This window comes from Pleurodeles waltl, chromosome 3_1 (genome assembly GCF_031143425.1).
Source record: "Pleurodeles waltl isolate 20211129_DDA chromosome 3_1, aPleWal1.hap1.20221129, whole genome shotgun sequence".
NCBI lineage: Eukaryota > Metazoa > Chordata > Amphibia > Caudata > Salamandridae > Pleurodeles > Pleurodeles waltl.
The window spans coordinates 1,078,685,536-1,078,712,450 of record NC_090440.1 but is presented as its reverse complement, the minus strand read 5'-3'; positions in this window follow the sequence as shown (position 1 = coordinate 1,078,712,450).

Sequence of the window (26,915 nt, the reverse complement as noted above, 5' to 3'; positions counted from 1 at the left end):
GACCCCTGCAACATGTAGGGGTGTGACTTCTGTCAGACCCCACACACTGGGCGGATGTCAGCCACTGGTATGGATGCATGAAAATGGCTTCGCAAAAAGCTTAACCGTGTTGTAAATGTCAACAGTATGCGGTGTCTGTCTAGCGTCACTATTGTCACTTATCCCCATATGCAGATATATAGCTCATAACAGTATGCCACACACACACCTGATATGTTGGACAATGATATGTCTACCAAATATGCACTTGTACATTACCTACCTAAGGGGTCATATGGGCCCTTAAGTAGATAGATTTTTGTGTGAGCCAGTGCTTAAGGTCTAAATGTGACAAGTGTGACAAGTTGCAATGACTCACCCCACGGGGTGTAAGGTGTTTGTGCCTTCCCAGGTATATATGGCTCTGTCACTCTGGGGAACTGTCACAAGTGTTCCCATTGTTCATGGAATGTCATTCAAGTGGAGAGTGAGACAACAACGTGATTCGTCCACCCTTGACACACTCCATTCAGGCCACTTAAAACCTTGCAAGTTATCCCCAAGTCCATCATGGAGAGGTAGTGTCACAACCTTTTCCTAACTTCCTGACATGGATACTTGCTGACCAGATACCAAGAAACAACTGCTGAGGTCATGTAATTGGTGAGGACTGTACTGATACCAGCAGTCTTGCATTTTGGGAGTGTGGTAGTGCATGGCAAGTTGGGTGTAGAGGAGGGAAAGACTAGACATCTAGTGGTTGAACAGCACATCGTGAAAACAGTAAAGCTGGGGAACAGCCAAGGTTTTCCACCTGAGCAAGATGTGTTCTCCTTTAATACTGTCAATCTCCGTTTGCCAACAATACCACAAATGATTGAACCTCTTAATAGAGGATCAGGGGTTGTGTGCTGAACACGACTGAACACAACTGTATACAGTGTCAGGTAACATAGAACATGAAGTTGTACATGTACGTTTGAAACACAAGCCAAAGGGTAAGTGCACAGCAGAGATAGCTGCCTTCACAGTCCATAATTAGCAATGTTGTCCTGTTGGGGGGTTAAATAAATGTCACACATACCTTGGTTGATAATGGTGAATATCAACCATGTACCTGTCAATGTACTGACAAAATCTGATGTGCAACAATTGCCTAGCTCTGCATGTTCTGGAAGACTCCTTTACAAATTAGCACATACCACATCATACTTAGGATGCATGATGCCAATGAAGATGTACGTGTGTACAGAGGTAGCCAATGCAGGACACCCAAGTGATTTCCATCGATAGCTGTCAGTGATGTCCAATTACATGTTTGCCTATATGTGTGAAACATTGTTGATCTGGGGCTTGGTGTAACTTGAAGATCAATGGTCCATATCTCTAACATGTACATGTGGAATCATCACCATCAATTGTTGCTATCAATAATGGATAAGTATGTTACGTAACAGCTGCTGCCAGGACAACATCAGTGATAAGGATGACACCTTCCAGGGGTTTAGTAGACATCCTGGCTGCAGCAGTCAAACATACTGACATCCGTTCATCAGGTAATTGTGCCATATGGCGCTGTAACCGATTGACAAATTACCCTTGAACAAGAACCAATTCCTTGTGGAAGTGGATGATCAGATATTGTCATTTTTGCATCTCTCCTATAGTTGGTGTGCAAAATGTACCCTAAAAGATTAGTGAAGCTTATGTCACGTGTGCATAATCACATTTAATACATGTAGAATAGTAACCATGGTGTCACCTCTCTCCAAAGCAGCTAAGTCATAGATCAGTTCTTCTGCTATGCACTCAAGGAGCCTGGTCCACCAGCTAACATCTAGGGCGATCTCAGTACCACATAGACCTGTGGTTGGAACTGGTGAGTTTGTTTAGGCATTTCACATCTGCATTGAACATCTCAATGCCACAGTGTGAGCTATCACGTGTAGGGGCACACAAACCAGGTCACATGTGGGTCATCAGTTGATTCGAAGATATATTTTGACCAATACCTGTGTTGCACCGCATAAATTTGTAAGCCACATACTTAGCCTGTTGAAAACTCTGTCTCACCAGTGGTGATGACAAAGGTATAAGTCCGGATGATGGAACAACTACCAGTGGTAGACACCGGGGCAATCTGATTGGTGAACCCACTTCTCTTCCAAGTAGCTTTGTCAGCTTCTGTAACAGCACAGGAGGGGGAGGAGGAGGAGAAGTAAGTAGAGGAGGAGGGAGATCAGGGGCTGAATGCAAGTAATGTGAAGGCTAATCCCCTAACCATTCCATTTGACCTATGCAGCTCACAAAACAAAGCCCACATCTGCTGTGTTTGGCATGGTGCCTCCTTCTACAACCCACAGGATTGTCTATTTGTACACAAACACCAGCCCACAGCTCACCTCTTCACAGCCCTCACATCCAGGTCAGACATGTTGGTTCCTTTACGCACTCCAACTCTGACAGTGTCTCCCAGGCCTTCTCTTCAACATCTGAGGGACATGCCAGTCCTGGTGAGGAGCAGGTAGCCCCTAGGCACACATCTACTTCTCACAACCTCCCTCTTGGCACCATCCCCTCTCCCGTGGACCTGCTGTTTGTATCTGAGAGCGTCCCAGGTAGAGAGGGCTGACAGATATAAATGTTGGAGAGTGAGAGAAAGATTTTTTCCAGCAGTAGCCAGATGTGAGGCTGGATATTTGTGACATTAGGACTACACTTTCTGACATGTCTGCCTCACTGCAGGACATGTGTCAACTCCTATAGTTGGTATAGGTCATGTAATTGAACCTCACAAACTGGATCTCCAACTGCGCTGACAACCTTGCTCCCCTCAAACGCACGCATCGACAGACCAACACCAAAAAACCTCTCTGGTTCTCTGACACCCTCAAAGAATCAAAGAAAACTTGTCGTGCCCTTGAGAAGGCCTGGCGCAAGGACCACACCGCGGACAACATGACCGCCCTCAAGAACGCTACACGCGAACACCACCACCTGATCCGCACTGCCAAAAGGAACTTTTTCACCGACAGACTAGACAAAACAGCCACAACAGCAGAGAACTCTTCAGCATCGTCAAAGAGTTCTCCAACCCCAGCGCCAGCGCCAACGCCGTCACGCCCTCACAGGATTTGTGCGAATCCCTCGCCACTTTCTTCCATCGCAAGATCAGCGACCTCCACGACAGCTTCGGACACCAGACCCAACCATACACCACTGAACCCGCTTCCCCGGACATCACCCTCAACAACTGGACCCACATCAACACGGAAGAAACCAAATCCATCATGAACTCTATCCACTCCGGCGCCCCTTCGGACCCCTGCCCGCACTTCATCTTTAACAAAGCCGACGACATCATCGCCCCGCACCTCCAGACCGTCATCAACTCTTCTTTTTCTTCTGCTACCTTCCCCGAATGCTGGAAGCACGCTGAAGTCAACGCCCTACTAAAGAAACCTACGGCTGACCCAAGCGACCTGAAAAACTTCCGCCCCATCTCTCTTCTACCTTTCCCAGCCAAGGTAATAGAAAAGACCGTCAACAAACAGCTGACCACCTTCCTGGAAGACAACAACCTGCTCGACCCTTCACAAACCGGATTCCGAACCAACCACAGCACGGAAACCGCCCTCATCTCAGTCACAGACGACATCAGAACCCTGATGGACAACGATGAAACAGTCGCCCTCATTCTCCTCGACCTCTCGGCTGCCTTTGACACCGTCTGTCACCGCACCCTAATCACCCGCCTACGCTCCACCGGGATCCAAGGCCAGGCCCTGGACTGGATCGCCTCCTTCCTCGCTAACCGCTCCCAAAGAGTTTACCTCCCTCCGTTTCGCTCAGAACCCACCAAGATCATCTGCGGCGTACCTCAAGGCTCATCGCTCAGCCCGACACTCTTCAATGTCTACATGAGCCCCCTCGCCGACATCGTACGCAAGCACGACATCATCATCACCTCCTACGCCGACGACACCCAACTTGTACTCTCCCTCACCAAGGACCCCGCCAGCGCCAAGACCAACCTACAAGAGGGTATGAAGGACGTCGCAGATTGGATGAGGCTCAGCCGCCTAAAGCTGAACTCTGAAAAAACGGAAGTCCTCATCCTCGGCAACACCCCGTCCGCCTGGGACGACTCCTGGTGGCCCACGGCCCTCGGCACCGCACCGACCCCCGCAGACCACGCCCGCAACCTCGGCTTCATCTTGGACCCTCTTCTCACCATGACCAAGCAAGTCAACGCCGTGTCCTCCGCCTGCTTCCTCACTCTCCGCATGCTCCGCAAGATCTTCCGCTGGATCCCCGCCGACACCAGAAAAACCGTGACCCACGCCCTTGTCACGAGTCGCCTGGACTACGGCAACACCCTCTACGCCGGGACCACCGCCAAACTCCAAAACCGCCTGCAACGCATCCAAAACGCCTCGGCCCGCCTCATCCTCGACGTACCCCGCAACAGCCACATCTCCGCACACCTGAGACACCTGCATTGGCTCCCAGTCAGCAAAAGGATCACCTTCCGTCTTCTCACCCACGCACACAAAGCCCTCCACAACAAGGGACCGGAATACCTCAACAGACGCCTCAGCTTCTACGTCCCCACCCGCCCCCTCCGCTCCGCTGGCCTCGCACTTGCTGCCGTCCCTCGCACCCGCCGCTCCACGGCGGGTGGGAGATCTTTCTCCTTCCTGGCGGCCAAGACCTGGAACTCCCTCCCCACCAGCCTCAGGACCACCCAGGACCACTCCGCTTTCCAGAGACTCCTAAAGACTTGGCTGTTCGAGCAGCGATAACCCCCCCTTTCCCCCCTAGCGCCTTGAGACCCGCACGGGTGAGTAGCGCGCTTTATAAATGTTAATGATTTGATTTGATTTGATTTGTATCCAGAATGACCCAGGTGTTGGAGACAATGGGTACATTTTGGCAAGACATGAGGAAGAGGCTGAATGACATCATGGCCATATAGAGGGAAGAGAGTACAAGACACAATGCATTGGCTACGAAGATGATGGAGGGGATACTCAAAATGATACCAAAATCTTCACACTCAATGCATGGAGAGAAGATAACACATCTACCTGCACCATCCCACCTCCAACCCCTGGTTACGTAACCTGCACTGGGCCCCCCCCCAATCCACGATGGCAACACTAACCTTGCACATACCCTCAAATGCACTGCCATGTACTCTCCCTGTCCAGGCAGACCCCCACACTGGACAGGCTCAGATACCCCATTCCAGGGATACCCCCACATGGGACAGTCTCAGACACCCCCTGTCCATGCAGACCCCCACACTGGACTGGCTCAGACACCTGGTGTCCAAGCAGATCCCCACACTGGACAGGCTCAGACACTCCCTGTCCAGGCAGACCCCTCACTGGATAGGCACCACACACCATGAGCACTGTGACATATGCATGTACAGCACTATGTAAATAAATTAAATTTAGCACATTTAAATGTGTTTGGTAATTAGTTGTTGATGTTCAAAGGCTTAATGTGACAGTAGGCCATGTATGTCATGTTCATCACTAGGACCATGTGTAAGGCATAGCTAACAAACTCCAGACATGGAAATCCATACTATGCTTCCAGCACAGACAGTGAACTACACAACGCACTTTCTCCTTTTTTTTTATCGATAAATGTAATCCAAAAAACAACCATCCATTGGGAAGGGAGAACAAAAAAAATATATGTGTAGAACTGAACTACTTCTCATAGACAAAGATGTTCTAAATGGACACTTTGATTTGGGTAGTAAGTGTCCAGCATATTTGCTTTCCCAATTTCTGTACTATCAGGATCTGAGTGTGCAAAGTATTCAATCTTATCAAAAGACTTCAATACTTTATTCCGAGTAGAAGAAAGGCCCAAAATATTCCCAATCATTGGTTTTGGTTTGCATGCAACCTAGAAAACGTAGTATGTCACATATCTCATAAGAACTAACCCCTCTGTGAGAAAGCATCTTTAAACTGAAGGAATACAACACCTTTGTTAAAGACTTTTCGGCACAAATTTCTTCCCACCCCACTTTCGTTTCTATGTTTTCAGATTTTGAATGTAAGATATGAAAACATTAGTGAGTCATCTGACCAAGAGAAGATGTTGGGGTGGAGAGGAGAACTCTCCCAAGTGGAGGAATCCTATCAAACATTGGAGAACCCTCTGTCGTGGCTCTAAATTCTGGGCCAGAAGGACTATGTGCAGAAGCCTCCGTAGGATCGGGAGTCAATTTCAATATAAATACTGAATCGCAACCCCTTGGCTCCTGTCCTAACCTGCTAATTGCAGCCTATATGGCAAGTGGGACTAAGGGTTCTTCAACGATGGAGGAGATGATGGGACAGATTTTGGTGGAACTTCGTGCTATAAAACTCTCCCAGGAAGAGGCTCGTAGAGAGACGAAAGACCAGCTTACTCAACTGAACACTCATCTAACTCTTCTCTCCTCTCGAGTCTCACAGGTGGAACAAAGGGTCTCAGACTTAGAGGATGCACGGATTTGAAGAGAATCGTCAGCGTCTCTGATTCAATCCGAACTGGAAGATCTTCAGTTAAAACTGGATGAAGCAGAAAACAGGTCCTGGCGTTCCAATCTCAGATTCGTAGGGGTCCCAGAAGGGATAGAAGCAGCCTCATCCGTGGCTAACATTGTCTCGGAATTCATCTATTAAACTGTTCTCCTGGAGAGGGAGAAAACAGGAGGGGATCTCACTATCATGCGGGCTCATAGGGTACCCTTCACCCTTCCCGTCAATTCCAAATACCCACGCACCATACTGGTCAACTTTGGAGATTTTCAAATCAAGGAGCCAATTCTCTCAAGTTAGGAAAGTGAGGGAGTTTAAGATAGATGACCAGTTTACTTTTCATATTTTTTCAGATATGTTAGCGGCAGCTGCACATCGGCGCCTTGAATTTGTTGGACTAATAGACAATTTTAAAAGTTTGGTGGCGCTGGCCGGGATTGTGCAACTTGCTAAACTTAAAGTTTTACATCAAGGCCAGGTGAAAGTTTTTCAGAATGTCCAGGAGGCAACTAACTTCTTGGAACTCTTAAAAAAGCAAGGAGGGGGTATGACTTAAGAGGATGGGAATTAGGGTAGGGGGCATGAATTATCATTAGCCACATGACATTGTATATGATTGTCTTTCGTGCAAGCAATACTATTTTGGATAAAAACTTTGCTGGTCGGTGGGAAATATTAGCCAGTAGACGTCAATAGGGGATGGTGAGGTGATTGACTACTGTTCGGGGAAGTGCTGCCACACTGCTTTCTTAGTACCAGGTCTCCAAAGGTGCCATGACGCTGCACCCCAAAAGGGGTGCGGGGTGGTTCATTGTCCAGTGGGTTCATGATGGGTCAGACCCACCAGGGTAGGGGGGGTTTCGGAAGGAGGGGGGGTCAGGACAGAGCAGGGGCACGATGGGGGAGGTTGGAGGGGGGGTACGGGGTCAGGGGGTGGTGCACAGGGTGGAGTTAGATCAAAAAGAAAAAGCAGGTGGAAAGAAACAGTTATATACGTTTTCCGAGGTCAGGGCTTAGCGGAGTCAGAACAAAAAATGCAGGTGGCGATCAACTAACTTCACTATTTATGTGAAGAGCAAACACAAGACAAAAGTTTAGTCAAACTAGCAGTACTAGTAAAACGGGGCATGGCAGCGAAGGGCTGGTACACTGAGAAAAGGTGGGATCTAAGGTAAGAGTAGTTTCCTGCAATTTAAATGGGGCCAACAACAATGCGAAATTTCGAGCTGTACTTAATTGGCTGGAACCAGCACAGGCGCAAGTGGTCCTTTTACAAGAAACGCATCTAAAGGCAAATGCCAAGATACCTAGACTTCCAGCATGTATTACTCATTCCTTTTATGCATCAGCAGATACTGCGGTACGGGGTGGCAGTTTTGTTCTCTAGAAAATGTGTAGGGAACATAAATAATATCGTACACGACCCTCAGGCGAGATGGATAATAGTCACGGACATATTGGCAGGCAAAGAGGTTTACTTTGTAAGCTACTACAACCCGATAGAAGATGATATTAAGCCAATGCAGTCACTGAATACGCACCTTTCTCTTCTCCAAGGCTATTTTATAATAGGAGGGGACTTTAATACTATACCAAACACTTTGTGGGACACATCACGGAAGAATAAAGCGCAGAACAAACTAAAAACTTCTCAGTTGCTCGCAAAACTGATGCTAGATTTAGCTTTAGTAGATGTATGGCGAGCTGACCACCATTATGCTAAAGAATTCCCATGTTATTGCAAAAGGTTCAATACGGCATCAAGAACTGATTATATTCTAGTTTCATTCGCATTAGAATGGCAGCAAACAGGGATACCCGCAAACTCTTTTTCAGATCACTCCGTTCCTTGGGTCAAGCTTAATGATTTTAAGGACCCTGATTTTGGCAGTCTGCACAGCTCAGGTGGTGCAAGCATTGGTACATGAGGACCAGTGTGGATTCATACCGGGTAGGCTATTGTCCACGAATACAAATTTTTTGGTACAGACAATAGACTATTTATCACATAGTTCCCATCCAGCGGCAATCATAATGCTTGACGCCGAAAAGGCATTTGATTCAGTTCAATGGCAAGTGCTATTTTCCGTGCTCGCAAAGTTTGGCTTTCCAGAGAAGTTTATTCAGACAATACGGACACTCTATACAGGGGCCCAAGCCAAAATTTCAGTCAATACTCAAATAGTAGGGACAGTACAAATCTCACGTGGTACGCAACAGGGCTGCCCCCTTTCTCCAGTGTTGTTTGCACTCTTTATTGAGCCTCTGGCTGCAGCACTTCGACACGACTCATACATTCAGCGCTATTGCCTCTGGCCCCCAAAGTGAAGTTATTTCCGGATGACATGATCTTGTATCTTCAAGCAGATCAGTATAATTTCAACAGAACGTTTGCAAAAATCATGGCCTTTTCAGAGTTAGGGGGGTTTAAAATCAACCAATCTAAATCAGAGGCCTTGTTGTATAGCGTTGAGACATCAGTCCTGCCGAAAGATATCCAGGTTGTATCTCCTTCGTCTCACCCCATTAGATATTTAGGCATCTACGTGTCCGGGAGCTCGGCCGATCTGTTCCAGTTGAATCACATGAATGTTCACAAAAAGATTCAAGGACTATTTCTTAAGTGGCAGGAAACTACGATGACCATTATAGGAAGGACAGCACTGGTTGGAATGATGATCCTGCCCCTATTACTTGCCCTTCGGCTGGCTAAGTTAACCTTGGCAGTGGAAGATGGGGGACTAGCTCTTCTCACTATTACAACTTATTATGAAGTAGTTCTATTGGATTGGGCGTCAAGAGCAGTACAAAGACCAAAACTCAATTTCTATCTTAATCAGATGCTGGTAGAAACCAATACTCATCTTACACGCTTTCTAAAATTCCCTCGCCTACCAAAAAGGGTTAGATATAAATTACCAGGTATGATCCAGATCGTCATATTACAGACACAGGCTAAGTACCAAATTGATTAGACTTATTTGGCACTTCGAGTAAGGGATGTCTGGATGTTAGCAGTAGAAATAAGTCAGATTAACCTTCAGCAATGGGAAGGGTTTGGCTTTAAGACTTTAGCGGATGTCTACCTAGTGGACCATTTCAAAACTTGGACGCAATGTGGAATGAGTGCAAACATTATTCCAGAACACTTAGGGCCGTATTTATACTTTTTGGCGCACAACTGCGCCAACGCCGTTGTGCGTCAAAAAATTTTACGCCGGCTAAGGCAATTCCAAAGCGCCATGCGGGCGCCGTATTTATGGAATGACGTTAGCCGGCGGAGCTGCCTGGTGTGCGTAAAAAAAAATGACTTACACCAGGCAGCGCCGGTGTAGGGGAAAATGGAGCTTGGGCGCCAAAAAATGGGGCCAGTCAGGCTGAGGCAAAATTTTCGCCTCAACCCGATTAGCGCCATTTTTTTTTACTCCCAACCCCCATTGACATGACTCCTGTCTTAGCAAAGACAGGAGTCATGCCCCCTTGCCCAATGGCCATGCCCAGGGGACTTCTGTCCCCTGGGCATGGTCATTGGGCATAGTGGCATGTAGGGGGGCACAAATCAGGCCCCCCTATGCCACCAAAAAAATGAAAAATAAATACTTACCTGAACTTACCTTAAGTTCCCTGGGATGGGTCCCTCCATCCTTGGGTGTCCTCCTGGGGTGGGCAAGGGTGGCAGGGGGTGTCCCTGGGGGCATGGGAGGGCACCTCTGGGCTCCTTCCGAGTCCACAGGTCCCTTAACGCCTGCCCTGACCAGGTGTTAAAAAATGATGCTAAAACGGCTGGACGTCATTTTTTTTGACCCGCCCACTCCCGGGCATCATTTTTGCCCGGGAGTGTAAATACGGCGCACATGCCTCGGAGTCATTTTTTAGACGGGAACGCCTACCTTGCATATCATTAATGCAAGGAAGGTGTCCACGCTAAAAAATGACGCAAACTCCAAGATCTTTGGCGCTAGACGGGTCTAACGCCAAAGTATAAATATGGAGTTAGTTTTGCGTCGGATTTGCGTAAAAACAAACTACGCAATTCCGGCGCAAACAGAGTATAAATATGCCCCTTAAAATTTTCATGTTGCCAAATGCAGCATGCCCTACATGCAACGAGACAACCACCAAATAGCGTTAACAAAGCTATTGCTCTGGCCTTTTACAACAATCATATAGGTATCGGCAACTGGTGTAAATTACTTCAGGACGCAGGGTCAATTACGGCAACTTCCGAACATTTGATCCGAATAGCAAATATGACAGGATGTAAGATAGAGGTACAACACTGGAGAAAGCACAACGAGGTGTCATATAAAGCACTTAGAGGGGCAAATTTTAAAAGGATCACTTTTTTCTCTAAATGGTTGCTTTATTATACTCCTGCTAGGTTAAGAGAAATGCACCCAGAGACATCAGGTCTCTGTCCACGCTGTCAAACATTTCAGGGGGATTAGTTACATATGTGCTTTTCATGTACATTTCTGCCAAATTATGGGAGCAGATTTTGAGGTTGAGCTCTTGGATCGCCTATGAAATAGCCCCGAGCCCAGTGGTGGCACTTTGGGGCATTACGCAAATCACAAATCTTCCCACCCCATCCAGGCAAATTGTATTTGTGCGTACTATAATATCCTTATCACTTATTCTTCAGGTGTGGAAATCTCAAGTTCCTCCGACCTACGCACTATGGGAAGCAAAAATGACACAGGACCACAATACATACTTGTTGTAGTTAATGCTTATTGAAATCCAAGGTATAGCACTGAGCTTTGACATCCTTCAGTGGGATAGATATGATGAAAAATGTTTAGGAGACCGGCCATTAATATCTGCATGTTGTCAGTACATGCATCATTATAGTACTTATGAGATATCTTCAATGTAAGCACTGAGACTGACGTGTGTGATCGTGTTGTCGTGATAACTGAGCAAGATATATGTGGTTGTGTGAAACTGTATTAGTGGACCCATTTTCTGCTGGTAGGCCTTTCTATGATTAGTTTAGCTTTTTCACTGTGTGTCAGTAAAGTTACTCATAGTTATTGTCTCATCATTAAGTTCAGTAGGTAAATGGAACTTTCCACATGATGCCCTGGCAGTAGATGGACATGATCCTTGCCCATGTCCACCCAGAGCATGTGATAGGGATTGGGTGCAATAACCATGAGATGCTGAGAAGTGGCATTTAGTTTTGTCACATCCACCATGGTCTAGTTAGTCCTATCTGCCACAGACAGATAACATGCTGGCTCCTGGTAGTAAATGTATGTACAGGTATGTTCACAGTCCATTCCCTAGTAGCAGTTCTTGCCACAACAACCCCAACTTTGAGTCCACAGGATGTCCAGACAGGGTCCATATGGGTACATGTCATGTGACATGTCGCGGTGAGGAGTATTCCAATGAGGAGGAGGTCCAAATCGTCATTAGGGAAGGCAGGCCTCATCAACAGTCCTAGCAAGGATAATGGACAGACTGCTGAACAAAGCAAACACTCAGCCCCAGTCACAGATCAGGATTTAATCCATTGTTATTTTGCTACCCATGCCACCCCAGCTTGGACCCACCCACATGCAAAGCAGTCTTGACCCTTTTCCTCATGGGAAGACTCCAGCCCAAACTGCCAAGCCAGGTCCTCCCTGGACCAGAAACAAGCATCCTGGGACTGGTTTCAAAGCATCACCCTTCAGCAGCAAGGATAGCTTGAATGCAGTGGCACAGTGAGCAAGAGACCCACATCTGGACATACCCTTCCAACTTAGGGCAACTTTAGCAACACAAAAGGATGATGGATGGAGTGCTGAACAATGCAAACACTCACCCCAGTCACAGATCTGGGTTTAATCCATTGTTCTTTTGCTCACCTTGCCACCCCAGCTTGGACTCAGCCATATGCAAATCAGTCTTGCTCATGGGAACAGTCCAGCCCGAACTGCCAAGCCAGGTCCTCCCTGGACCGCAAACAAGCATCCTGGGACCGGTTTTAGAGTATTGCCCTTCATCAACAGTCCACCAATGGATCAGATTAACCGCTGGGCATACAAAAATGGGTCAGGACTGGGTGATAATGTAGGTGGCATGATGATAAACACAGGTCTAATGAGAAACTGGCTGCAAGGCTCAGACAAATGTTACTGGGAAGTTTGACGTTGAAAAGTCCACAACTTCATCCTGTGTGTTGTACCACCCCTGAGGGTGTTGGTGCTTGTGCAGGAGGCATCTGTGGCATGCACATCAGGGGCTGAAGATGTGGTGCATCGTGCCCGGCAGCATTGAGTCTGTGCCAGCACAGCACTGACAAGGACCTGATCACTTATCAGCAAGGCAACAACATCACGGTGGAAGGTACCCATAGTTGCAATATAGGACTCCTACTTGTGCTCTATAGATTAGAGGATGGTGTGGATGGCCCGCAGCTGGGTGACAAACTCATTGGTGTTACATTGGCACATTAGCAGGGTTGTTGTTGTTGCCTCTGCCTCATGGGACCAGCAAGCACAGCCAGGGACTCTTCCATTCTATAGATCATAGGGTCGGACTCTCTCCAGGGTGACCACGATGGTCTATATCCCTGCCCGCACTTCATCTAACAGCTGCCACCGGACTCCTCCCACTCATCATTGGAAGACAACTTGTGAATCAGGGCAGACTGCTGGTCAGGAGGTGTTGTTTCTCCTTCTGCAACTAAATAGGAATACATTAATGGTGATCTATGCTAGATGTTGACATGAGTATATATATGATATACAGATGTTATTTAGTTCAACATTGCTATGTATGACATATATTGCTCATAGGAACTGAGGTCAAGTTTCACTGTAGTTGCCTTTCAGATGGAATTATCTCCACATTGTTCACAGGATTACTGTGCGACAAGGGTGAATTATTTTGTTATACCACACATTTCAACACAGCTACACAGCTTGATGGCCTGCCCTGCCTAGGAGGGTAAGTTGAGGTGATGTCCACATCTGCCTTGTTGATTTTTTTTTTCCATGATGCTATACTTAATAATGATTCACTTGTTGGTACCACTACTGTGCAAATCGCACAAAGGCAGTTGGGTACCTGGATTCCTTCCTAGCCACAACTCTTCCCACATCTCCTGGAAAAGTAGGTTTGTTCTTGTATCTGATTTGACCCTGCAGTCTGCCTTACACTCTGTACACCATATTGATCTTCCATGTTGTGCTGTCTTGCATTCACAGTGTGCATTCATGTAGCCAAGAGCTTATATTTAACACACATCCACACACCTCTATCTAGCTAGAATCCTGGCTACAGTGCAGGAACGTGTATGGGCATGTACTTATAATGGATTTACCTATTTTGTGTGCACTCATGTAACTTCATTACACACACAGTTGTCTCCACAGTTGTCTCAATAGTTCAGAAGAGTGGGCACTGTGTCACTACTCTGAGGGGATATGCATAGGCAATCTAAGTAAATTTCAAACAGTGGTGCTCACCACATTCCATCACTGCAAGAGTTTGTTATATGCAGCGTATCTCTTAACTCAGTCTCACTCACTTATATCTGCACGAGTCCTCTGGCAATCCTCGCTTAGAGTCAACTTATTGTCACATGCTGATGTCACCCCGATCACACATTGACTCTCTTGTGACCCCAACACCAACAATATAGGCTGCCATATGCAAGACACCAACATGGCTCAATCTGAATCTCACATGCTAGTAGTAATTATATTCTGTGACATGTACGTACCCAGATTGGCCACAAAACTAGGTTCATACACTTCACTCTCCAAACACCAGTCAAAAAAGCCCATTGTCATGGGAACCCATCTCATCTTGTCCCTTCACTATTACCGGTTTCACATCCTCTTGTGTTGACATATGTTTCATAGTCAGACATTTCTTTGTCTAGCTACCACACGTGATACATCTTCAACGAGGTCCACATTCCATGTAGGATGTGGGACACCAATACCCTCTTCCATGGCATCCCTTCACAGCTGCAACACAAGTGTGACACTATCAGACACTGCAGTGCATGAGTATCGCTCATGCCAAGTATAAATTTGTAGAAGGTAGTGTGTTCCCTACCATGACAGACAGCAAAGGTGTGCTCACACCCTACACATCATGACAGCTGCATGTAATGTAGTTTCATGCAAGTGAATGTACACATAGCTCTTCACATGATCCTACATGGTGAAACATCACAAACATCACATACAACACTCTGAAGACACTCTCAGGTGAGGAGTTAATCCTTTGGCAACCCCATTCCATTCCACTGCTTTATAGTCGAGATTTAACAGCATTTTCCAAAGGAAGACACACTAGCCTCATGGTGCAAACAGGCCTGCATTGTCACAGTGAGGTTGGACAGGGTTCAAGGGTCCATGTACTATGTGCTGTTCCAGTCCAGGTATTTTTCCTTTGTAGTGTGGGACTTGTAGTCATGGTCACTCCTTTCATACAATCCACTACAAGTCTTGGTATACAAAGGTGAACCTGGACTGGTGCTGCACATCACTCATGGAATAGACAAACTTCACAGAGCTGCACTGGGATATACAACATGTAGCTAAGCAGTATGACTAACATGTGAGTGATTCAGCCCTTTCCCTTGCATACAGCACAGTACAGCACAAGAACATAGTTTTCTGTGCTGCACAGTATGATATTTGTATGCATATTGTCACTTGTTGCCACTTAAACTGTTGGTCTTGCTGTTCCTCAATGGCTGCACTGTAGTGTCCTTGCACTCCTGCCACCAATACTGCTTCGATGACTGATACCACTTGCTCCTTCAATGGGTCCAGCTCCTCCAGGTCCTCCAGGTCAATCTCCAGTCTGCATGGCTGCCCTCAGCTTATTGGCCAGTTTCTCCTTGATCCTTTGCTTATAATCATGCTAGCTCTGGCACTGTCCTTTTAGTTTGCCCTACACTGCTTATCTTCTCCGCAATGGACTGCAAAATGGCCTCTTTCTTCCCTAATGGCAATTTGGAGGTGACAAATATCTGATGTTCATATCTTCGTTATGTATATTTCATTTTCCTCCTCACTGGAATTATTCTTCCACTTCCCCTGGGATTCTGTCTGGACATCCTAGCTGGAGTTGGGGGTTGTTGAGACTTTGGGCCTTGAATGCTGCTGCCCCCTGCTGTCTGCTCCATCGCACCCGTTTGAGGTGTAGAAAATATTTTGTATACAATGAGTCTCTTTTTATGGTATTTGTAACTCATGATTTGCCTCACATAAACGTTGGTTTATGAACCACAAAGCAGCTTGGCATCACTTTGGCTACACATGTGTCACTTTTCTTTGCGGCATCAGAAATATTTTTGACACTCCTTGGGACCTTATGAAATGGTGCACTGTACCGTAAAAACTGTGGCCCATATTTATACTTTTTGACGCAAAACTGCGCTAACGCAGTTTTGCGTCAAATAAATTAGCGCCGGCTAACGCCATTCTGAAGCACCATGCGGGCGCCGTATTTATTGAATGACGTTAGCCGGCATTAGCCGGCGTTAGCCGCCGGCGCCGTCTGGTGTGCGTAAAAAAAAACGACGTACACCAGGCAGCGCCGGCGTAGGGGGATATGGGGCTTGGGCGTCAAGAAATGGGGCAAGTCAGGTTGAGGCAATTTTTTCGCCTCAACCCGATTTGCGCCATTTTTTTTCACTCCCAACCCCCAAAGAAATGACTCCTGTCTTAGCAAAGACAGGAGTCATGCCCCCTTGCCCAATGGCCATGCCCAGGGGACTTCTGTCCCCTGGGCATGGTCATTGGGCATAGTGGCATGTAGGGGGGCACAAAAAACACTTACCTGAACTTACCTTAATGTCCCTGGGATGGGTCCCTCCAGCCTTGGGTGTCCTCCTGGGGTGGGCAAGGGTGACAGGGGGTGTTCCTGGGGGCATGGGGGGGCACCTCTGGGCTCCTTCAGAGCCCACAGGTCCCTTAACGCCTGCCGCTAAAAAAACGGCGCAAAAGTGGCCATACGTAATTTTTTTTGACCCGCCCACTCCCGGGCGTGAATTTTGCCCGGGAGTATAAATCCGACGCACATGCCTCGGAGTCGATTTTTTAGACGGGAACACCTACCTTGCATATAATTAACGCAAAGTAGGTGTCCACGCTAAAAAATGACGCTAACTCCATGGACTTTGGCGCTAGACGCATCTAACGCCAAAGTATAAATATGGAGTTAGTTTTGCGTCAAAATTGCGTCAAAAAAAACGACGCAATTCCGGGGCAAACGGAGTATAAATATGCCCCTGTGCATCTATGTCATTCGGAAATGTCATACCACAATGCAACTTTTTCTGCATTGTCCCTGCCTTGCCGCAGAGGTGAGTCAGTTCTCATAAATGAGCCCCCTGGTGTTTTAAAGATAATGCCTTGAATGTTGAAGTTAGCTTCTCTAAGATACTCATGCATACCTTGCAAAACTAAGAGTTACAAACCAGCTGATGCATCCAGGTTTCGTAATGTGCACCTCAGTTCACCACGCAGACGAAACCAGTACTCCTTAGTGATAGCTCTGGCATGACATGAGATTCATTCAAGATTCTCATCTGTTCCATGAACCTTTTCAACAAACTTTCTTAAGCACTCATTTTATGAAAACATGCTCATGTTTTCACAATATGTCCAACAGCATATGATAAAACTGACAGTTCACTTTCAAAGAGAAGGTGAAACAGAAAGGGATATTTTGTCTAAATCTGTAATCTTCTGAATACAGTCTAATTGATCTGTACTCTGAAGCAAGTATCTGAGGTGGACAATGATCATAATGAACTCCTTCTCCAGTCCGAAAGAGATGTGGAAAGTAGCAAGCTTCTAAGATCTTTTCCTACACACTACTAAGTTCACTTTTGGCTTGTTTCGTTTGATATAATTCCAAAGCATCACTCATGATATCCCTAGAATGAAGAGGTTGAATATTATAGTGCACATATATCTCTTCAACTTTTGCAAAATCTGCTTTTCCAAATTGCCTACTCTCAGTAGGCTTTGAAGTGAGTGTCCCCAGTAAAATCACACATGTTTTCTCTTTTCAGATATTTTATGTGTCTTTTCCTTTGTCTATACTAGCCAGTTCCTGCCAAATCTTTGTATTCTTCAATGGAACACCATTTACTAAAGCTACTAATGGTTCCTCTACTTCTAGCTCTAGCTCAAGAGTTTTTAATGTTTTTTTTTTTTTTAAATCTAGTGGTAGATATACAACTTCCCCTTTCTAACTCACTTTGAGGTGTTTTTGCACTTTCTGCCTGTGTAGGAAAGTCATCATTTTTGCCCTGATCACCCCCATTTGTTGATTGATAGTAGTGGTTACTAACTCTGAAAGTGCCCTGGGCTCTGCTAAGTAGGCCCAGGGCCAGAGCGCTGACCCTAAATGGTATATGTTAGTAGTTCCTAACCTTTTGAATTCTGTGGACCCCCCACTTTATCATTACTGGATCCCGGGGAACCCTACTGAATCATTATTGGAATCTGGGGACCCCACCACTGAGTCCTCACTGAAAGCTGGGGACCTAATCTGTTAATATTATTTAATTTTCTAAGCAGTCACGGACTCTCTGAGGAGGCGTTGTGGACCCCCAGAGGACCCCGGACCACAGGTTGGAAACAACCGTTATATGTAATCGGTATAATTCTAACTGGCCAAAACAACTTACTTGTAAGTCCCTAGTGTGTGGTAGAGCATGTAGGTTTAGAGACCCCAGTGGACTTAATTTACTTAAGTGTGCACTGCTGTGGTGTCTGGTGTCATTTTAAAGTCAGACCTGCCTTGCAGGCTGGTTTTAAAATGAAACTATGCCCAAATTCGACTCTGGATCTAAAAGTACTGCTAAAGTACAAAACTACATACAAATCACTGCTAAGGTCTGCGATAGGTACTTCAAGCGTAGGGTGTATTTGTACAAAAATCGGGGACAATATAAGAACTGTTTTATATGTCCTGGTAAGGAAAAACAGCCAAAGTTGTTTTTCCCCAGGGTTGAGCTACAAGCCTCATAGGCTACCATAGAAAGGCTTTTATAAACTTTAATTCGGTCTACCTCTCCATTGGAGATAGCTAGCAACATGATTCAAAGTAACAAAATAATAGTTAAAATAACTCTAACAACTTGCCAAGGTCAGATTTATTATAACTATTGCAGGAAAGTAGTTTTAAAACGTATTACTCTGAAGTTACATAAAGCAGGCCCATAGCAGCCTCATCTGTTTGGTCAGCCTTTTATAGCCTGAGCCAAGCTTCTTCCTGAGTAGGTGTGAAGATGCCTGGGGCTTAAACTAAACAACCATTTGGTGGGAGGACATCTGTTTCCTAGAGAAGCCAGCAGAAGAAGAGGGCTGGAGGGATAAGCTAGACTTCAAAGATAAAAGAGTAGAGGACACAGCACCCAGGCCAGTCCCGTTTCCTTGATCCCTAGCTAGGTGGGAGCACCCCTTTTTAGATTAGGAGAAGGGCTGGAAGGTGAGTGTAGTGAATTTGTAACCAAGCCTATGGGTTTAGTCAACCAGGCACACACTCCAAGGAAAGAATTTCTCTATTTAGCTTTTTGGAGAATAGTGCATTTTGGGTCCCAAATATGCCACACTTCACAGTAAGTGGTCATAGCAGAAGGAGGAATCTTTACCCCTATTGGTTGGAGTCCCCCCATCTTGCCAGCCCAGAATGATGGATAAATCTGTCAGAGATTCAAGAGATCCTAAGATCCCTACCTGAAATATATGGAGAAGAAGGACTGCCCTGCTGGTCCCTTGGACTGCACCGCAGAAGACTTGCACTCAGAAGGACTACACCTGCTGCACTCACGAGGCTCTACACAAGAAAGGACTGTGTCTGTCTTAAATAATTAGGAGTGGACTCCCTGAACAGCAACATGTAGAAAAGTGATAGAGGAAGCCACCTGCAACATCCACTAAAACGATTACTCCAGCTGACCTGGACTTTCCTGCACTGATCTTCCTGCACTGATCAGTGTGAGAGATTGATTTCAAGAACCAAAGAGGCAAACCAGAGCTTCTGAAACCTTGGCTAGTTCTGTTTGACCCTTTCTAGACACCAGCAAACCTTTCAAAAGAAGATATGAAAGTTTGGGAACTTTTTGAAAAGTTTTGGTGAAAAGCTCCAGAAGACTGTCTCTATGTCGAAAGTCAAACTGCAGTCGTCAAACAGCAAGTTGGCCTGACGTTGCTCATTTGCCCCACAGTAAGCTCCAGAGCTCCCTGTCAGCGACACTGAGGACAAGGACCTCCAGGGTTCATATGAAGCATAGCACTGAAGCAGGTCGCCATCCCCGAAGTTCAAAAACTCAAAAAAATTGACTACATGCGCATGTTCATGATTCAGGCTTTTTGGTGCTAGAATGCATATTGTTTGCATTTAATCTTTGACAATTCTCTGGTTCCCTACATTGGATTCCTGTTATTTTAGTGTCTTTTTAAAGATAAAGATATTCTCCATTTCTAGAAATTTATTTTGGATTTTTATAACATTGTGTCTTTAACTTATTTACTGTTTAGGTGATATTAAATGCTTTATACTTACCTGTCTCCTAAGTTAAGCCTGACTGCTCATTACCAAGCAACCAAGGTTTGAGCAAGGATTAATTTATTGAGACTTGGCTGAACCTGATTAGTGATTGTGGTATTATTACTATCTGAAGGTACATATCTCGACCTACTAATAATCTACTTTTCTACAGCATGCATTCAAACTATGGCTTGAAAAAAGTGCACAGTTTGAATTCTGAAGGAATTGGACACACTTCTAAACTATTGTGTATATCTCTAGCAGGAACTTATAATCATCACATTTAGTGATGCAATATTTGCACACTATTGACTAACACATAAATCAACCTTTTCCTTTACAGTTAAGTATAGGGCAAGTTTAAACTACTGAATGAAGTCTTCCTCCTCAGGTTTTGCACAAATATCTATTTTTCTTGTTTGTGCTTTGTGGTGTGTACATCAGCAGCAAACATATATTTTGTTTGGAATCTCAGCAGATAAAGCATCAAAGTGGCTTATTCCCTTCCTGGACTGTTTCAATTTAATTCCAGTACCGTCACTCTCTAAGGTAGGAGGTAGTACTATTTCATGTACTTCCGTCTGAGTCTATGGACGAAAGTACAGTATTTGAATATCTTCAGATATACTACTAATTTCAAATGCAGTACCATGTAAAATAACTTTAACCAAAACGTTTCATCTATCTATAAGGTTACTTTAACCTTTGCTTTTCCAGTGAAAAAAAATAATAATATATATCTATATATATATATATATATATATATATATATATAAATATATATATATATATTAAAAAAAAATAAAAAATATATATATATATATATTTATGTATTTTTCACTGAAAATACAATGGTTACAGGGACATTATGGTCCTTTCTTTATACTGGAGTAACGTACTAGCAGGAAGCATGGTCCTGTGGAAGTCCTACTACTGTAGATCGGATGTTAGAACTTTACTCTTGACTTGATATGTTTTTTGTTTAGTTGTATGTGCCAGATGAAAAGGATTGCGTAGTGCTGTTCTAGGAAGTTAATGCCGAAGCAAGTATTAATATGCTGTGTTGCTTTATTCTTGGAATTGGTTTTGGGTATTTTTTGGTTCACTTTTCTTGGAGATACTTAACTTTTGTCAGTTGTTTGAGGAGCACTGCTGGGTGATTTTATTTTTATTTTCTGTATGTGTATATTCACGTGTGTATGTATTTTGCATGTATATATTAATTTATATATATGTATGTAAATGTATATTTGTATATATAAGTGTGTTGCATGTTATGATGATGTCAAAAATGCATATTTTACACTGAGGTTTATGTAGGCTATTTTTGGGGTGCCTTGTTAGTGGGTGATTCACTTGCATATACAGCGTGGTTTGATATTCTGCTGCCTTTTAGTGTTGCTTAGTGTTTTATTTACGTGGGCTATTTATTGTGTTGTAGAGCAACAATTATTGTGATTTCATCCACTTTGACACATTGTCCTGAGGATGGTCTCATGAACGGTTTGAGCCTTGGAAGACCGAAACGTCGACCTTATACTCTCCATGACGCAAATCTTCGCGTAATCTGCTGGAGTCCCTTAGGAGTGATTTTATGATTGTTTAAAAGACTGCACATAGGACTCAAACCTTTTGTGGTTGGAGAGTCAGGAGGGTTGGTGCTCTCCTTCTGTCCCTTGGATGTAACGGGGTTATGGACAAAAGGTATCACCAGTGCATTTGTATAAAAACACAAAAAATGTCTTTGTTGCTTTGCTATGTTAAAGTATATATTATTAGTGAATATATAAAAATTCTTCATTTTACCAGAAACAAATTACACATATAAATGAAGATTTATTCAATTATGGAATTTAATCTATGGTTGATTGCAACATTAATAGTACCGCCATGCTGACTTCTGCCAACACACCGCGACCGCGGCGGTATACCGCTACCTATATTATGACCCACACATAGAAATCCGTCACTATACAGACACACACACAAGTCCGCCAGCCCAAAGGTCAGTGATAAATTGGCAGTACCAAAACCCACACCGTTACGCCAACAGAAATACACCCACAGCATCATGACCCACGAATCACTGCAGCGGTCATTCAACCGTGGTAAACCATTGGTGAACACACCGCTGTGCTCAAAATACACACACACCAACAAAACTACACCACATTGGACAATACAAAATACACACACCTGACCCTCATACACACACCACACCCACACACCCACACCACTATAAAACACACACTACCCACAACCCTTTACAACCCAAAGATTTTGGCAGCCAGGAGCACCCACTGAATCTGAGCCACAAAACACCATCATCCACACACCCCAACACTTCACCCCACACACCCTCACACATACCACTCACACTACACCCATGGCATCACAACGACACCCCAGGTTCTCAGAGGAGGAGCTAAGGGTCATGGTGGATGAAATCATCCGGGTAGAGCCACAGCTATTCTGATTACAGGTGCAGCAGACATCTATTGCAAGGAAGATGGAGCTATGGCGGAGAGTCGTGGACAGGGTCAACACCGTGGGACAGCACCCCAGAATATGGGATGACATCAGGAAGAGGTGGAACGACCTATGGGGTAAGGTGCGTTCCATGATTGCAAGACACCAGATAGCTGTACAGAGGACTGGCGGTTAACCCCCACCTCCTCCCACACAACTAACAACATGGGAGGAGCAAGTTTTGGCGATCATGCATCCTGAGGGCCTCACAGTAGTGGCAGAAGGACTGGACTCTGGTAAGTCAAATATTTATTACTAACACCCCCCTACCTGCATGCCATCACAAACTCCTACCACTACCCTCACCCCCACCACTCCACCACCTCACATATACCCCACCAAAACATCTCACTCATCCCAGTACCAAGCTCTGCATGCAATACCAATGCATGGACCCCCATCACAGACCTGCATGGACACCCATCACAACAGCATGCACACTATTGACAATCACTTAGCCAAACCAATAATATCTCACAAAACCCAAAGGTGCCTTGCTAATAACAACTATGGAGGGAAACATATACATGCACAAGATGGCACACACAGAAACAATAACACTGCATGTACATCCCCACAGGACCCCCCACTCAACGTCACCCGAGAGGAGGTGCCAGCCACATCCAGTCCCGCCCCCCAGAAGAGGCCCACAGTGATGACAGCAGCTCTGCACGCCTGGATCACAATGACCAAACTGGCCCATCAGGAACCTCTGGACAGCCGGTGACCCAGCCACAGTCACAAACCACCACAGAGCCTACCCCCTCAGGAAACACCAGCACAGCACCCACCCAGCAGGCCCATCCCTCTGTCCCCAGGACACGTCAATCAGCAGTGTGTCCACCACTACAGGGACCCCAGGCAACCCCACAAACACAGGACGATCAGGGACCTGGGGTCTGTTGCAGTGGGCACATAGTTCAGGGGACAGAGGCACAGGACAACAGGGAAGCTGGGAGGACTGCTATGCGACAGGGGGAGGACAGGCCCAGGGAACCGACCGTCCACGAGGCACTCACCAACATCCTGGGAGCATACCACCATTCCCAGGAGACCATGGGCCAGATACCGGCCAAGTTTCAGGAGACCCACTGACTGCAGGAGGGACAGTAACTGGGGATCAGGGAGGACCTGAGGGACATCCACACCACCCTGGTCACCATTGCAGGGGTGCTGGCAGACACGGCCAACACCATGAGGGAGGCAGTGGCACACCAACAGGCCCCTGACACTAGCCACACTGAAGAACAGCCCTTCACCTCTGCCGACGCTAGTGGACAGGAGGCCCCACCACAGGAACAACAGGCCACCAGCACCCCACCCCCTGCAGAAGGAGAACCACCACCCAAACGGTCCCTGCGATCCAGGCAGAAGCCAGAGAACATTGCCAAGACCTCCGCCAGGAAATAAGACTCTCCTGTTTGTCACCTTTATGTCCCACTCTGTCACCCTGTCCACCTTGAACTGACATTGCTCCACTTCCTATGCCCCTTGGACAATGCACCTGTTATAAAAATAGACTGGACTCTACCCTGGACTTTCCTCCATCATCAACCCAGCCCCCGACCTATCAGCACCTAAATAAACACCCTTGGAACAAAATCAAAATGGAGTCTGTCAATTGTGTCACAAATGTATTAGTTACACAAACTGTAAACATTGCAATTCAAACGTACTGTAATATTTACATAGATATGAGCTGTAGTGGGCAGCAGTAAATGCACCAGAAGCCAGAGTGGGGCACAGTGATCTGAAAATAGAGATGCCAAAGGGTACAGTAAGTGGCCATAGAAATAGGGAATTCAGGCTGCCATGTTCAATGTCCAACACAAAACTGCAATGGAAGGAGAAGTTACTGTGTCTTACTGTGTGTCACTGGAAGTACTGTTGAATTAGTGTGAGTGTGTTGTCCACACCTTCTTCCTCTGCCTCCTCTCTGTCACTGTTCAAAGGCTATACCGCTGCCACACGACCATACTCAGGCTCATTCTCCTACAATAAAGGCACTTTGGGCCTGATTACAACATTGGAGGAAGGTGTTAATCCGTCCCAAATGTGACGGATATACCACCAGCCGTATTACGAGTCCATTATATCCTATGGAACTCGTAATATGGCTGGTGGTATATCCGTCACATTTGGGACGGATTAACACCTCCTCCAAAGTTGTAATCAGGCCCTTAGTGTCTCAAGGCCAGGTTGTGCAACATGCAACATGCAACGATGATCTGGCACACCTTCTTGGGTGAGTAGTACAGGGATCCACCAGTCAGATGGAGGCACGGGAATCTGGCCTTCAGGAGGCCAAAGGTGCGCTCAATGATCCTCCTTGTTTGTCCATGTGCCTCATTGTAACGGTCCTCTGCCCTTGTCCTGGCATTCCTCACTGGGGCCAGTAGCGATGAGAGGTTGGGGTAACCAGGGTCACCTGCAAAATCTAGGGATACCTGTTAGCTAGACACTCACCCTTAGGGCCAACCCCACACCCACATACCTACATCAACTGAGTGGGGACCGTGGGCTCACCTATTAGCCACACCCGGAGCCTCTGGAGTTGAGACATCACATATAAGATGCTGCTTTTCCTCAAGATAAAGGCATCATGCACAGAGCCAGGATACTTGGCATTGACATGGGAGATGTACTGGTGCGCCAAATACACCATCTGCACATTCAGAGAGTGAAGGCTTTTTCAATTTCTGAACACTTGTTCATTTCTCCGGGGGTGGGGGGGAACAAATGCAATATGTGTACCATCAATGGCACAAATGATGTTGGGGATATGTCCCAGTGCACAGAAGTCAGCCTTCACTGTGGCCAAATCCTCCACCTGGGGGAATACGATGTAGCTGCGCATGTGTTTCAGCAGGGCAGACAACACTCTGGTCATCACGTTGGAGAACATAGGCTGTGACATACCTGATGCCATGGCCATTGTCGCTTGGAAGGAACCACTTGTCAGGAAATGGAGCACTGACAGGACCTGCACTAGAGGGGGGATACCTGTGGGGTGGAAGATAGCCGAGATCAGGTCTGGCTCCAATTGGGCAAACAGTTCTTGGTTTGTGGCCCTATCAAATCTGTAGGTCAGGATAATGTGCGTGTCCTCCATTGTTGCAAGGTCCACCAGGGGTCTGTACATAGGGGGACGTCTCAATCTCCTATTCATTCTCAGTGGTTGAACTCTAGGGTGAAAAACGATGAGCAGATGGTCATATTCAAACATGTTTCAACTGTAATATGCTTTTTTTCCTTCACAGAAACAGTATGTGAACTCTAAAGTCAGTTGATGTGTCAATGTCTGCTGTGACGCAGTTAGGTGCCATGGCCTGTGCCTCCCTGAAATGACGACTGCCTGACCTGTGAGGAGAGACAAGTGAAAATTAGGTAATTCCGCTGGCATTGTGCGCCATTACGGTCGGCGGTCGATGACCGCTGCGCAACACTGCATTGTTTATCATTGGCCCTATGGGTTCCAGGAGCCAATGGAGATGTCCGCTGGCGGTGACGGTACGCAGCACCACGGGCGTGACCACCATTTTCTATCTGTTCACTCACTTGCTACCTGACCTTCAACAGGAGAGGACCTACACTGCAAGTGCTGCTGTGACCTGTGTCTGGAAGCAACAATGGCTCGAGTATCTGGGGAAAGGGCCTCTGCCTTCACTTTGGAGGAGTTGGAGAGACTGGTGGATGAGGTCCTACCGCAGTATCCTTTACTCTATGGTCCTCCAGACAAACAAGTGAGTACACTGTGAGCATGATGCGTGGGCAATGAATGTATGGATAGCTGTGTGTGTAAGCCTCGTGTAGGGGGAGATCTGAGGGGTCCTGGGCAGAGTGCTGCATGTACAGTGGTCAATGTATGTGCGTAAAGGGATGGGGGGGATATGTTGGTCCAGAGTATAACAGTCCTGATGGTATGACTAATACCTTTTCTGCTGTTTTTCTTCTGCAGGGCAGCGCCCATCAGAAAAAGGGTATTTGGCGTGCCATCACCAAAGAGGTGCGGACCCTTGGGGTCTTTGACATGCGGAGCTCCCACTGCTGCAAACGGTGGGAGAACCTGTGCCGCTGGGCAAGGAAGATGGCGGAGGCCCAGCTGGGGCTGGTCTCCCAACGAGGAAGGGGTGCCTGTCGTACTCTGACCCCCTGATGTTCCGCATCCTGGCGGTGGCCTATCCGGAGTTGGATGGGTGCTTGAAGGCATCACAGCAGCCAAAAGGGGGTGAGTACAGATTCTGAATCATGACTTTGCACATGTTAAGGTATTACCTGGGTGGGGGATGTGGGCTGTGGGTGCCCCTAGGCCAGGGCGAACATGGCAGGGTA